Source organism: Canis lupus, chromosome 30 (assembly GCF_003254725.2).
Source record: "Canis lupus dingo isolate Sandy chromosome 30, ASM325472v2, whole genome shotgun sequence".
Lineage (NCBI taxonomy): Eukaryota > Metazoa > Chordata > Mammalia > Carnivora > Canidae > Canis > Canis lupus.
This window is the reverse complement of record NC_064272.1, coordinates 28,555,606-28,570,168: the sequence shown is the minus strand read 5'-3', so window position 1 is coordinate 28,570,168 and position 14,563 is coordinate 28,555,606. Positions and strand designations below refer to the sequence as shown.

Genomic DNA, 14,563 nt, shown 5'->3' with positions numbered 1-14,563 from the left:
ATTCCTCAGTTTTGTTCTCTTTCAAAATTGTTTTGCTATTCTCAGTCCTTTGCATTTCTATTATGCAAATTTCTGATGAGGACTTTGAAAATTATTTTGTTGTTATTACCCAATTGGGATTTAATGACTTAGTGATCTTGAGAGATAGCTAGGAGGAATGGTTTTTATCATAGCAACAGGACAGAAAATGAACTGAATTGGCAACTGATAGATTCAAACCTTCTGAGGTTGTTAATTTTTTTTTTTAAGAGAGACAGAGAATGAGAGAGGCAGAGACACAGGCAGAGGGAGAAGCAGGCTCCACCCAGGGAGCCTGACATGGGACTCGATCCTGGATCTCCAGGATCACACCCCGGACTGAAGGCGGTGCTAAACCACTGAGCCACCAGGGCTGCCCCTGAGGTTGTTAATTTTTTAAAACTGAGAGTGACTGGGATCCTGGGTGGCTCAGCGGTTGAGCATCTGCCTTTGGCTCAGGTTGTGATCCCGGAGTTCTGGGATCAAGTTCCACATTGGGTTCCTGCAAGGAGCCTGCTTCTCCCTCTGCCTATGTCTCTGCCTCTCTCTCTGTGTCTTTCATGAAGAAATAAATAAGTAAATCTTAAAAAAAAAAAATTTAGAGTGATCTAGAACAAGTGATAATGATAAGAAGCAGCATGATTTGGTGGTTAAATGGTTGGGGATCAGACTGCTCTGGCTTGAATCCTTACTCTATCAGTTATTGTCAGGGTGACCTTGGGCAAACTATATTTCGCTTTTCTGTGTTTCCTTTTCCTTTCCTGGCAAATAAGAATAATAAGAGTACTTATTTCATAGAATTGTTCTGAGATTGAAGAAGGTAATACATGTAAAGGGTTTAGCACAGTGCTGTGTGCTCAGTGAATGTTAGCTCCTGTTACTGCTCTGTTCCCTGGAGAGTGTTCTAAAGCTTCACAATTTGACAAATTCACTTGTAGGTACTATTTAGTCTATCCCTGTGTTCAAATCCTTCAGCTTGCTTCATTTATTTCAGTTTAGAAAGATTGTGATAGTGTTATTTGGTTTCTTTTCCAGTCCTTTGGTCACTTTTCCAGCCCCACTTTTCAGTGGTGAATTTGGTAATTTATGTGTATAATTAAATTTGGATTTGTGCATTTTCCACCATGAGTGGAAAAAAGAACAATTGGCTTTTAGTGGTATAAATCATTACTGTAAATTAAACAAAACAAAACAAGACAACAGCAGTTTTTCTTTGCCAGTGTTTAGCTAGTTCATCAGGATTGTGAATTGGTGGTTCTTGAATACAAGCTAAAATCCATTAGTTTGATTTGATTTTGTCTATAGTGCTTTACTTGCTGAATAAGCAGGTCTGCTTCCTGGTTTATTTGACTAGTTCTCATTATTGATGTAGCAAAACAATTTGCCAGCAAACTCAGCAAGTCTCTTCCTTTTCTAAGTGTACTCACTTTCTAAACAGGGATAATAACAAAAAAAAAAAAAAGCTTTTTCCTTTTTATCAGCTGTTTAATTTTGTGCAACCGAACATTGAAAATTTGTATGGTTTAATGAGAGCCCAAATCAGTCAGCCTCATGAAGCCCTCTAGAACAGAATCACTTGGGGCAGAGTGGGGAAAGCTGGATCACAGTATGCACTTAATTTTCAGTTGCAGAACTTTCCAGTTGAGCTATCCTTCTTGCACTTCCTTGATTAATGCTCTTGATAAGTATTGATGTCTGTCTTTTATGAATCTCTAAATTCATCAGTTTAGAGCCTTATAAATTTATTTATGGGTGTGGATGTGGCAGAGGGGTGGTGGTGGTGAAAAACAAGTTCAGTTTTTAGCATGTTGAATTTAAGATTCCTTTGGAACATCTTGGTGTATCATGTTAGCAGTGGATATTCAGGTTTGGAGCTCAGGAGAAAGAATTTGGACTAGACTTATTAGCATATGAAGGGTAGATGAAAGCCTTGGAAGTAGCTGGAATTATGTACAGTGAGAAGAGGAGACAGAAATGGACTGAAGATGGAATTCATGTGGTCTGTCTGTGGTACTGTACTTCCACACTTGGAATCAGTTCTTTGAAAGTGCTTCCGTTATCTGTCAGCTCAGAATAAGATAATATCTGGGTTTAAATTAGATTCCATGTAAATAATGAACTACATAGATGCAAATTGCTCAGTACAGTTCAGCAAGTACTTATTGAGATCCCTCTATGTGCTTTACCTTTGCTGAGTGCTGGGGCTATCTTTGCCCACATGACTTTATCAACTAGTATGAGAAGACACTAAACACATAAGCACACAAATAGTACATAATTGCAAACTGAAAAATGCTGAGATGGTTAGTTTTGGGTACTGTGTGAACATTTTAGAAGAGGGACCTGATCTCATATGGGTTCAGTCAGGGGTGGCTTCCCTGAGTAAGTCACACTTAATTCAACTAGCAGTTACTGAGTACCCAGTATATCTCTGTATTGCTGTTAAAACTGAGATCTTATCTTGTGACTAGATATTAGCTTGGTGAAAGAAGATGGAATGGAGAAGGCAGGCTCTAAGTAGAGGGAACTTCATGTGCAAAGGTCCTGCAATGGAAAGGAAGGAGCATTATTCCTTCCAGGAGTTAAACATCTCAGTTATAGTTTATAGAAGGGAGAGAGGGGGAGACAGGTCAGTTCTTGACCTTTGCAACCTTGGAGAGATTTTGTTCTTTAGAATAAAACTATTGAAAAGCTTCTGAAAAAAATTTAACATTTTAACCCTTTTATTTTTTATTTTCTTTTTTAAAGATTTATTTATTTATTCATGAAAGACACACAGAGAGAGGCAGAGACATAGGCAGAGGGAGAAGCAGGCTCCCCTCAGGGAGCCTAATGTTGGACTTGATCCGGGATTCCAGGATCATGCCCTGAGCCAAAGGCAGACACTCAAGTGCTGAGCCACCCAGGCGTCCCGTTTTTACCCTTTTAAACAGACTTTATGAACTTTTTATTTAAAAAATATTAAACCTATACATTAGTGTAAAGAATATTTCCTAACATTCATTTTTTTTCAGGAGTGTTATGTAGTTTTCATTGTGCAAATTTTTCATCTCCTTGGTTGTTAATTTCTCAGTATTTTATTCTTTTTGATACTATTATAATTGAAATTGTTTTCATAATTTTGTTTTCAGATTGTTCATTGTTAGTTATAGAAATGCAACTGATTTGTGTGTGTATGCTGACTTTGTGTCCTGATACTTTGCTGAATTTATGAATTCTAATAGTTTTTTTTGGTGGACTTCTTAGGGTTTTCTGCATGTAAGGTATTTGTGAACAGAGATGACTTTACTTCTACTTTGGATGCCTTTTATTTTTCATGCCTAATTACTGTGATTAGAACTTCTAGTACTGTGTTGAATTAAAGTGGCAAAAGTAGACATCTTTGCCTTGTTACTGATCTTAGAGGAGAAGCTTTCACCATTGAGTATGATGTTTGCTGTGGGTTTTCATATATGGCTTTTATTACGTTGAAGTAGTTTCCTTCTGTTCCTAGTTTCTTGTTTTTCCCATGAAAAGGTATTTAATTTCATCAAATGCTTTTTCTGGATCAATTGAGATGAACTTGGGGTTTGTTTTCCTTTCATTTGGTTTCAATGAATCTTGAGCAGGCTTAGGAATAGCTCCTGGTACTTGCTCTCAGAAATTCTCTGACCTCTTCTTGCTTCTCTGCATTTTTAGTCTTGTTTGCAGCTATCTTTGTTAATGTAAGTACTTACTTTCATTTTGTAGTATTTTATTACATCTCCTGTTTTCTCTCAAATTCTCTATTTTTTGTTTTCAAAGTCCTTAGTTTCTCATAACTCTGACCTCCACTGCTACCTCATGGAGATTGTAATAACTTCTAAGGATTTTTTGGATCATTGCCTCCTTTGGATACTTATGGCAAGGAACAATATTATAATTCGGACCCACTTGAGTTCTACATTATTAGTAGTTCTGCACTTCTAGACTTTAGTTCTATACTTTTACACTTGAGGTTAGAGGTTGGGTATAGATATTATATGAATGGTAACTCTATCTGTGGTTGTGGATAATAATAATAATGGTAATGATAATAGCTACCATAACACTGATGTATCAGAACTGAACTGAGGAAAAAGGTTTGTAGAAGAGGTTGTCTCTGTTGAATTACAGTTTATAATTTAGTTGGACAACTCCTAAATTGAGTTTTAGTCAATCATTGACTGACTTGAAGTTAACTTGTCTGAAAGTTACTCTTTCAGTAGCTAATATTATTTAAATGTAGACATTATTTGTAATTAATTAATTAATTTAACAAACACTGTCGTGTTTTAGGCTGCATGCTAAGGGAATTAAAGTTGAATAAGATGGAGTCTCCATCCAAGGAAGTGCATTATCTATTAGGGTTAGAGTGAAAAAACTATAATTACAGTTCAGAGTGAGAAGTGTTCTCTTAGTTCAGAGTGAGAGTTAGAAACCCTAGTTTGCAAGTTCTAAAAGGTCTTGCTTGCATGGAAGAGGGTGGAAGAAGATCAACTGGAAAGTACCTAAATTCCTGATTGTAAGGAGGAGGTTGCTGGTGTAAAGCAATTGGCCTTTACATGGTATGCCATAGCCTTTCGAGGCTTGAAACAAGAGCATAACAGATAGAAAGACAGAGGATGGACAGGAGTTGGGGAGAACCTGGTGTCAGGGAGTTGAGTAAGGAAGCTACTGAGAGGTCAGCATAGAGAGAATTTTCGATTAGATACATTTCTGACTCCAGTTCCACTTTTGCTGTGTGGGTTTTATACAAAATCAGGCAATTCTTGGTTGGTAAGACAACCATCTGGTTGTCTTGCAATTCAACTCACTATGACACTGTTTACTTAGAGATAGTGTCAGGTCCCACAGGTTAAGGGTTCAGTCCTTGAAGACTGCCACCACTCCCCCCTAATGCCAATCACAAGTACAAGTTGTCATCTGTACTCCTGACCAGCTGGCTGTAGATCGGAGGTTCCAGTGACTTTTCTTTGGGTTTGATTAATTTGCTAGAATGGCTCTCAGAACTCAGAGAAACATTTTACTTCCTAGATTACCAATTTATTATGAAAGGATATAACTCAGGAACAGCCAGATGGGAAGAGATGCATAGGGCAAGGTATAGAGGAAAGAGAGTATGGAGCTTCCACACCCATTTGGAGCATGATGCTCTCCCTGAGTCTCCATGTATGCACCAACCTGGAAGCTTTCCATACCCCTTTTTAAAAAGATTTTATTTTAAAGTAATTTGTTTGCCCATCCTGGGACCTGAAATCACAACCCAAAGATCAGGAGTTGCATACCCCACTGACTGAGCCAGCTAGGCCCCGCCCCCCTTTTATGAAGGTTCATTACAAAGGCACAATTGATTAAATCATTGACCATTGGTGGTTGAAGTCAGTCTTCAGTTCCTCACCCCTCCTCAGAGGTCAGGGGACGGGACTCAAAGTTCCTACCCTCCAGTCACAATGGTTGGCTCCACTGGCAACTAGCCCCTGTTCTCAGATACTTTCCAAAAGTCAATTAATGTAACAAAAGATACCTTTATTACTCTCATCACATGAAATTCCAAGGGTTTTAGAAGCTTTCTGCTAGGAATGGGGACATAGACCAAGCATATATGTATATCTTATCATAAATCACAGTGTCACAGCTATCATCCTTAGGTACTGATTACAAAGGTGAAGATGAGGGGTGACAATATTACACTTCTCCAAAAGAAATTCTTCGGTGGAGTAGGTTGGGGTTGGGGAACTGGGCATGTGTATTTGACATGTTCTCACCTTTAATTCTTAACATCCACCCTGCATTTAGAATTAATTTTTCCAGGGAGTGATGCTGTGGGGCTGTGGAAATAGTGCTGGACTTTAGACTCATCATACACTAACACTAACTTTTTATGTGTACTTGAATCTGCTTCTGGATGCTCGTTTCTTCTCTATTGATATTTTCTAATGTAATATGTTCATATGTCAGAACTCTATTTGATTATTCTAGCATTATAATTTTTAATATCTGGTGGACCGAGAGACCTTTCCCAGTTTCTAATTTTTTCCAGAGGGCTATCTTTTTCTTTCTCTCTCTCTTTCTTCTCTCTCTCTCTCTCTCTTTTTTCCAATTCCTATGTATTTACTTTTACAGATAATTTTAAACATTTCATCAAGTTTTAGAAAATCCAGGGTGATTTTGGTTGATACAGAATTATTTTTATACGTTAACTGAAGAATTGACCACCTAAAATGCTGATTCTTCCTAATTAGAGCATTGTTTAAGCTCTCCATTTATTAAAAGAATTTCTTTTGCTCTCCAGTAGAACTTTATGTATTTATTAATAAAATTTTTGGACATTTCTTGTTCAATTTATTACTAGGTATATTATTTTTTATTTTTTACAACTCTACAACTTTTTCCCTCATATATTTTATAATATACAATTCCTGGTTATTGTTACTAAAGATACCTTTGACTTTTCTTGCCTTGTAACTGCTTTTAATACAATTTAGTCACACGTATAGTGGTGTGTGTGTGTGTGTGTGTGTGTGTGTGCATGATGTTTAAGACTAGTTAGTAATTTAGGCTTATCTTGAGTTTTCTTTTAAAATTTAGAATAGGGAACTAGTCATGAGTTAACAAAGAATATTTTCTGGATGAGGGCACCTGAGTGGTTCAGTTGGTTAAACGTGGACTCTTGATTTTGGCTCAGGTCATGATTTTGGGATTGTGAGATTGAGCCCCACTTTAAGATTCTTTGTTTCAATTTGTCCCTCCACACCCCGTTTGTGCGTGCTCCCTCCCTCTCACTCTCTCTCAAAAATTTTTTTTTCTGGGATCCCTGGGTGGCGCAGCGGTTTGGCGCCTGCCTTTGGCCCAGGGCGCGATCCTGGAGACCCGGGATCGAATCCCACATTGGGCTCCCGGTGCATGGAGCCTGCTTCTCCCTCTGCCTATGTCTCTGCCCCCCTCTCTCTCTCTCTGTGACTATCATAAATAAATAAAAATTAAAAAAAATTTTTTTCTGAATGATATTTTGGCTGTAAAATCAGAAGGTACACTGATATCAATTCTGTAAGTAGCAAATAGGATTATACCTTATTTAAGCCTGTTGGTTTATATTTTTAAAGAATACCCTTGTTTCCTTAAAATTAAGTACTATGAATAGTTTTTTAATGCCTGTTGTGGAAATAATATACCTAGTCCAACCTCTTCGGGGCTAGGGAATGAGTTTATGTAACCATCCATTAGAGTCTGATTTAGAGTAAAAATCAAATTGAGTTACAAAAAGTTACAGTCACAGGCAGCATGAATAGTTCCTCAGATAATACAACTTCCAAACCTCTCATTATCCAAGTTACCCTCAGTTTTGCTTTCACTTACATGTACCATTATTTTAAGGACCACAAAATTTAAAAGTTTGCCCAAATTCTGAGTCACAGTTTGTATAATGCTATATGATAGTAGCTTTGGGATTTGATATGATAAAGTCCCTTTCGTTACAAATATGTTCTTCATTTTGGGTCAAGGTGAGGTAAAAGGCCAAGAATAAGATTCTCACATAGAGTCTTGAGTTTTGAAGTCTCTAGATGAATGTGTATATGCATGCTGCAATACGCTGCTGCTCAGCACATTCCCAGAAATCCTTACTGAGGATCCTGAGAGCACAGTGCTAGCTCCAAGATGATTTGTTAAACATTGATTCTGCTTTAGTAATTTTTTTCTCTTTGTCCAGTTCTGCCAAGATTGCAACTTCTATTTTTGTTTTGAAAACTTTGTTGTGAGGAGTTTGCAGCCATCTCCCTATTTTCTGTTTCAACTATGTTCAGGGGCAGTTGGTGAGCAGGGTCATGAGAGTGTGGGACCACCGTATAGTTGGATCATGACTCTCAAAAGGGGATGTGACCACTTAGAGCTAGATACTTCTGAGTTTGATTTTTATTTATTCTGTAATCAACTACCTCACTGTGATAGCAATTTCTAGAACACTGACTTTTTTTTTTCAATTACATTATTGATAATGATGAAAGTGGGCAGTTGTCTTGAATTTGACTCTAGGAATTAGTTTTGCTACTGTTTTTCTTCTATTTTTTTAAAAAAGATTTTATTTATTCATGAGAGACACAGAGAGAGCAGAGATACAGGCAGAGGGAGAAGCAGGCTCCCTTAGGGAAGCCCGATGTGGGACTCGATCCCTGGACCCCCGGAATCACAACCTGAGCCAGAGGCAGAGACTCAACCACTGAGCCACCCAGGCATCTCTCTTCTATTCTGTGATACGAAATTTTTAATAATTCAAAGAAGGAAACCTTGATCCTTGCCCTATTAGATTTTTTTAGGAGTAGGTATCGCATTTTGTCAGATGCTTTTTTAACATCTCGCAATGTAACATGGTTTTTGTAATGTTAATAGATTTTCTTTTTTCTTTTTTTTTTTTTTTGTTAATAGATTTTCTATGTTGCTCTATCATTATATTCCTTTTTTAAAAAAAAGATTGATGTGAGAGAGAGTAAGAGCCAAGAGCGATAGATCATGAGCATGGCAGGACGGGGTAGAGGGAGAAGCAGACTCCCCAGTGAACAGGGAGCCCATTGTGGGGCTTGATCTCAGGACCCTGGGATCATGACCTGAGCGGAAGGCAGATGTCACCCAGATACCCACCATCATTATATTCCTCAAATAAACCCCACACACATCTCATGTGTTAACCTTTTAATATACTATTCCACTTTGCTTGCTAATATTTTAGTTGTGGATTTTTACAGCTACCTTTATAGGGCAGGATTATAATTGTATTTTTGTGCTTTGTTGAGTTTTTTTTTTAAGATTTATTTATTTATTCATTCAGAGAGAGCAAGAGAGAGGCAGAGACACAGGCAGAGGGAGAAGCAGGCTCCATGCAGGAAGCCCAATGTGGGACTTGATCCCGGGTCTCCAGGATCACACCCCGGGCTGCAGGCGGCGCTAAACCGCTGCGCCACCGGGGCTGCCCTGCTTTGTTGAGTTTTGATATTACTTTATTGCCTACTTAAGAAGAGTGAAGACTCTTTCCTCAATTCCCTGAGACATTTAAAGTAGTGTGTTTCCTGAAGGCATAAAGTGATTTCTTTTTTAAAACATTCAGAGCTTGATTTTTGTTGTTAGTTTCTTTGAATCTCACTGATTTTTTCAGTAGTATCCTAACTATTCCAGCTCTCTGATTCATTGTGAATTACTAGCTGGTTGGTTTTCTTCAAATGCATCCTTCATTGAGGACATATGAAATACCAGACTGTGCTAAGTGCATTGTATAATTTTTATCTCCCAAATTATCAGTTTTGACTCATTATAGATTATAGAACTAAAAGGAAAGTCATTGACTCATTACATTTTTTTCCTCACATTCTAAACTCAGGTTTGTTTTCTTAGGATCTTGTATGAACATGTTTATGCTTTCTGGCTATTCCAGTCCATTTCTATTCTTCAAATACTCTTGACTTTCTTTCCTTTGAATTCACAATTCGATGAACCTGAAATGGCATCTTGTAATTTTTTTTTGACCCATCAAAGTCATTCTTGTTGTATATTTGTTTGTATATTTCTTGTGTATCTGAGCACTGTTGATTCTGTCTTCTTTTGGTAACATATCCAAGTTCATTTTGGGGAAGCACTTCCTACCATACTCATTTTCTTTTTTTAAGTAATTTATTGAGTCGAAATTCACATAACACATAATTAACCACTTTACCACTTTAAAGTGAATAATTCATTTGTACCTAGTGCATTCACAATATTGTGCAACCACCATCTCTGTCTAGTTCTAAAACATTTTCATTACTCTAAAGTAAAACCCCTTCTACGTTAAGTATTAAGCAATTTCTCCCTGATGTGGGACTTGATCGCTAGCCTCTGACAACTACTAACTTTTTTTTTTTTTTTAATCTCTGTGCATTTGCCAGTTCTGGATGTTTGAAGTAAATAAAATCATACAACATGTGGCCTTTTATGTCTGGTTTCTTCACATAGGGTGCATCAAATCATTATGTTTGTAGCCTTTGGGTAAATACCCAGTAGTGTAATTGCTCTATTTTGTCAAAGTCTTCAATCAGTGTGGTTCTATTTCATTGCATCTCCTGTTTGTGTTTTTTCTTTTGTTTTACAAAAGCTGTTACTATACTATTTGTGTTTTAATGATGCGGTGCTAGTCTAATTCTTTTGCCTTTTATTTTTATTTTTTTTAAAGATTGTATTTATTCATTCATGAGAGACACAGAGAGAGACATAGGCAGAGGGAGAAGCAGGCTCTATCCAGGGAGCCCAATGCCAGGACTTAATCCCAGAATCCTGGGATCACCCCCTGAGCCAAAGGCAGACCCTCAACCACTGAGCCACCCAGGTGCCCCTCTTTTGCCTTTAAAATTATTGGATCTTTTTGCCTGGAGGTCTTTTTTTAAAAAAATATTTTATTTATTTATTCATGAGAGACACAGAGAGAGGGAGGCAGAGACACAGGCAGAGAGAGAAGCAGGCTCCACACAGGGAGCCCAACACCGGACTTGATCCCGGGATCCCAGGACTACTCCCTGGGCTGAAGGCAGGCACTAAACCGCTGAGCCATCCAGGGATTCCCTTGCCTGGAAGTCTTAAGGATTTTATCTTTATCTTTGAAATCTAGTAGTTTTACTAGGTTAATATTTTGGAGCTGATTGTTCTGGGTTAATTTTCCCAGGCTCCTTGTGAGCCGTTACTGTGTTGATTTAGATTTTTTCTATTTTTGGCAAAATTTCTTAGCTTGTAACTTTAAAACCAGAGCGCTCATGCTCTCGCTCGCTCGCTCTCTCTCCCTCTCAAAAACTTCTTCAGGTAATCAGTAGTACATAAAGCCCTTTACCTGTCTTCTGTTTCTGCTAATTTCTCTCCAATTCTTGATTTTCATAATGTCATTTTAATTTTCATAGTTGTTTCTGTGCTTTTTTCTTTTTTACTTGCCATTACTTTTTATTCGAGTCTACTCTTCCTTAGCACTTTGCAATTCATTCTTCATTTCTGGGAATTTTGTCTTTTTCTGCCATTTCTTTTTTGAATAGAGTCAACTTTTCTCCTTTCTTTCCCTCCTTTCTCTTCTTTTCTCTTTTTTGGTCTTTTTTTTTTTTTTTTTTTGATGGTTTGTTTCTGCTTACTTTTTAAATTTCCATCTCAAAGTTTTTTGTATCTTCAAATGATTCAGTGTGTTTAGTTTTGTCTAGATTATTAACTTTCATTTTCTTCTGTTTTGTTGTTATATGGAAGATTTCTTTCAGCTATATGTGAAATTTTCTCTCCTGATTTTCTACAGTAGCTCTGTATGGACTTTTCTCTTGTTCATTTTCATGGCATTGGGTGTTTTATAATATTCTTAATTTAATGGCACTCTTCTGTCAACATAGCAAAGTCAAAGTACTTTAGAGGGGTTTTAGTTTAGTTTTTTCATGAAGTGTTGCTAATGTTTCCAATTTTATGGTTCTCTTTTGCCTCTCAGAATCCTAAACATTTCCTCTTTTTTCTTTCACTACCCCGTTGCCAAAAGATGCTTCTCTCTTCCTGTTTGTTTTTTTTCCCCTCCTGTCTGCATTTCCAGTAGTGCTTACTTAATTACCCCGTCTTTGTATTTTATTATTATTTTTTGCTTTTTAAAAGATTTTATTTATTAGAGAGCACGCGTGAGAGAGAGCATGAGCAGTGGCGAAGGGGAGGGGGAGGGGGAGAAGCAGATTCTCTCTTGAGCAGGGAGCTGGATGCAGGACCTGATCTCAGGATGCTTGGATCACAATCTGAGACGAAGACAGACACTTAACCGACTGAGTCACCCAGGCACCCGTATTTTTTTTTTTAAGTAGGCTCCATATCCAGTATGGGGTTTGAACTCACAACCCTGAGATCAAGACCTGAGCTAATATCAAGAGTTGGACTCTTAACTAACTGAGCTACTCAGGCACCCCTCCCTCCTCTACACAGTGTTTAATAAATAATTACTAAATGAAGAGGGAAGAGGCTTATGTGTTCTTTTCTCCTTCCCAAGTATATACTTTCTGAGTATCTAATGAAGATAATTAAGCATAGTAATCAAAATCTTAGAAGGGAAGTGTAATCAGATTTTATATTTAGCATTAAAAATTTTTTTTTATGATAGTCACACACACAGAGAGAGAGAGAGAGAGAGAGAGGCAGAGACACAGGCAGAGGGAGAAGCAGGCTCCATGCACCGGGAGCCCGACGTGGGATTTGATCCCGGGTCTCCAGGATCGTGCCCTGGGCCAAAGGCAGGTGCCAAACCGCTGCGCCACCCAGGGATCCCTATATTTAGAATTTAATAGGGCATGCTGAGAAATAGGAAACTCCTTTTAATTAGTTTAGGATTACTATCACTTGAATTCTTTCTTAAAGATTGCCTATATCATGAGAATAAAGTGTCCTTCAGTATTTGAGGATGTTTTTCTAGTAGCATTTGTTAAGACTTCTTTCTTCAAACTAAGTCCCCACCTCCCCTGCAATAATTTATGTTGAAAATTTTAAACATATGGCAAAGTTGAAAGATCCTCAAATAACAGACATACTTACCACTGAGATTCTACCATTAATCTTTTAATATTTTTGTTTTATCACATACCTATTGATATATATATGGGTATATATAAAGATATATTACATATCAATGCAACTTATTTTTTGTTGTATTTCAAAATAAACTACAGACATCAGTATACTTACCCCTCCCCCAAATTTATTTCAATATGCATATCAACTAGAGTTCAGTATTTATTGAGGTAAAATTCACATTCAGTGAGATGTAAAAATCTTAAATGTATGTTTACTGAATATGATTAATGCATGTACCTGGGTAATTCAATAATAAACACCTCAGGAAGTTCCTTCATGCTCCTTCCTAGTTTAATCATGCTCTCACCTCTGGGGCAACCATATTTTTATTTAAGCCTTTTAATGGACAAATGTTTTCTTTTGGGTAAACCCCTAGGAAAAAGATTGTTGGGTCATTGAGTAGAGATTAGTTTTAGTTTCATAAGAAAACTTTTAGTTTTATAAGAAACATTCAGTCGTTGTTCCTTTTAGAGAGTTTTGGCTCCTTTACATACTTGCTAACATTTGGTACTGTTAGCCTTAAACAAATTTTACCCATGCTTCTGGAATTGTAATCGTATCTCTTTGTGTTTTTAATGTGTGTTTTCTGATTAATAGTGATTTTGAGCACTTGTGCTTATTGGCCATTCATATATCTTTGGTGAAGTTTTGTTCAGTCTTTTGACTATTTTAAAAATTAAATTGTCTTTTTATTATTGAGTTGTAGGAGTTCTTTATGTATCTTGGATGCCAGTCTTTTGTGGGTTATATGTTTTGTGAATATTTTATCCCATAGAACTTAATTTTTAAATAATTAAAAAAACACAAATACTTATGGATTATTTGCTATAAGTACTTATGGATTATTTGCTATATGTTGGAAGACAGCAGTAAACAAAATAGACAAAAATATTTCTCCCCTTTTGGAGTCACTTTGGTTCCTCCATACAGCTAGCGAGACTGGTAAGAAGGCTTCTTCAGTGATCCAAGAGATGATGATGATGGCTTGAGGCAGGGTTTTAGCAATGAAGGGAGTGAGAACTGTTTAGATTCTGGATGTATTTGAAAATAGTGCTGACTGATTTGGAGTGTAAGAGAGGGAGGAGTCAATGGTGACTCCCAAGGTTTTTGGCCAGAGGAGCTAGAAGAATAGAGTTGCCATTTATTTTTTTTTATTTTTTTATTTTTTTTGGTCAACACCTTTTATTTATTTATGGTTGTTCCAGTATAGTTGACAATGTTTCATTAATTTCAGTGATTCAATAATTCTATACATTATGCAGTGCTCACCACAAATGGAGCTACCACCTGTCACCATACAATGCCATTATAGTACCATTCACTATATTCCCTATGCTGTGCCATTTATTGAGATGAGGAAATCTACAGGAGGAACAGGTTTGAGTGGGCGTGGTAGTAGTGATGGATTAGGAATTCAGTTTTGAATATGTTGAGATGCCTTTTGGGTATCTGTATGGATATCTATATGGGTAGGTCAGGTGGGCAATTGTATATATGAGTTTGGAGTTCAGAGAAAAGATTGGAGTTGGAACTATGAATTTGGGGTCATCAGCATGTACTGAAGATAAAAGGTACACAAATCAGGATGCCTGGGTGGCTCAGCAGTTGAGCATCTGCCTTTGGCCCAGGGCATGATCCTGGGATTCAGAATCAGTCGCACCTCAGGCTCCTTGCTGGGAGCCAGCTTCTGCCTCAGCCTGTGTCTCTGCCTGCCTCTCTCTCAATCTTTCTCTCTCTCTCTCTCACTGTGTCTCTCATGAATAAATAAATAAAAATCTTTTTTAAAAAAGTACACATCACAAATTTTTAAAATAAACTTTATTTGGGGGGTACTTTTATATTTACGCAAAAGTTACAAAGATTGTTCATAGTTCCCATATGCGTCCTTCACCCATTTTTCCTTAATATTAGCATTATATAACTATAGGACATTTATCAAAGTTAAACTACTAATGTT

The 14,563-nt window shown here is 37.2% G+C and overlaps 1 protein-coding gene across 12 annotated transcripts in view; it reads left to right on the top strand.

Moving 5' to 3' along the window:
* HERC1 (HECT and RLD domain containing E3 ubiquitin protein ligase family member 1) overlaps nucleotides 1-14,563 on the top strand; it is a 183,827-nt gene that overhangs the window by 28,160 nt on the left and 141,104 nt on the right. The gene's annotated exons all lie outside the window — the stretch shown is intronic.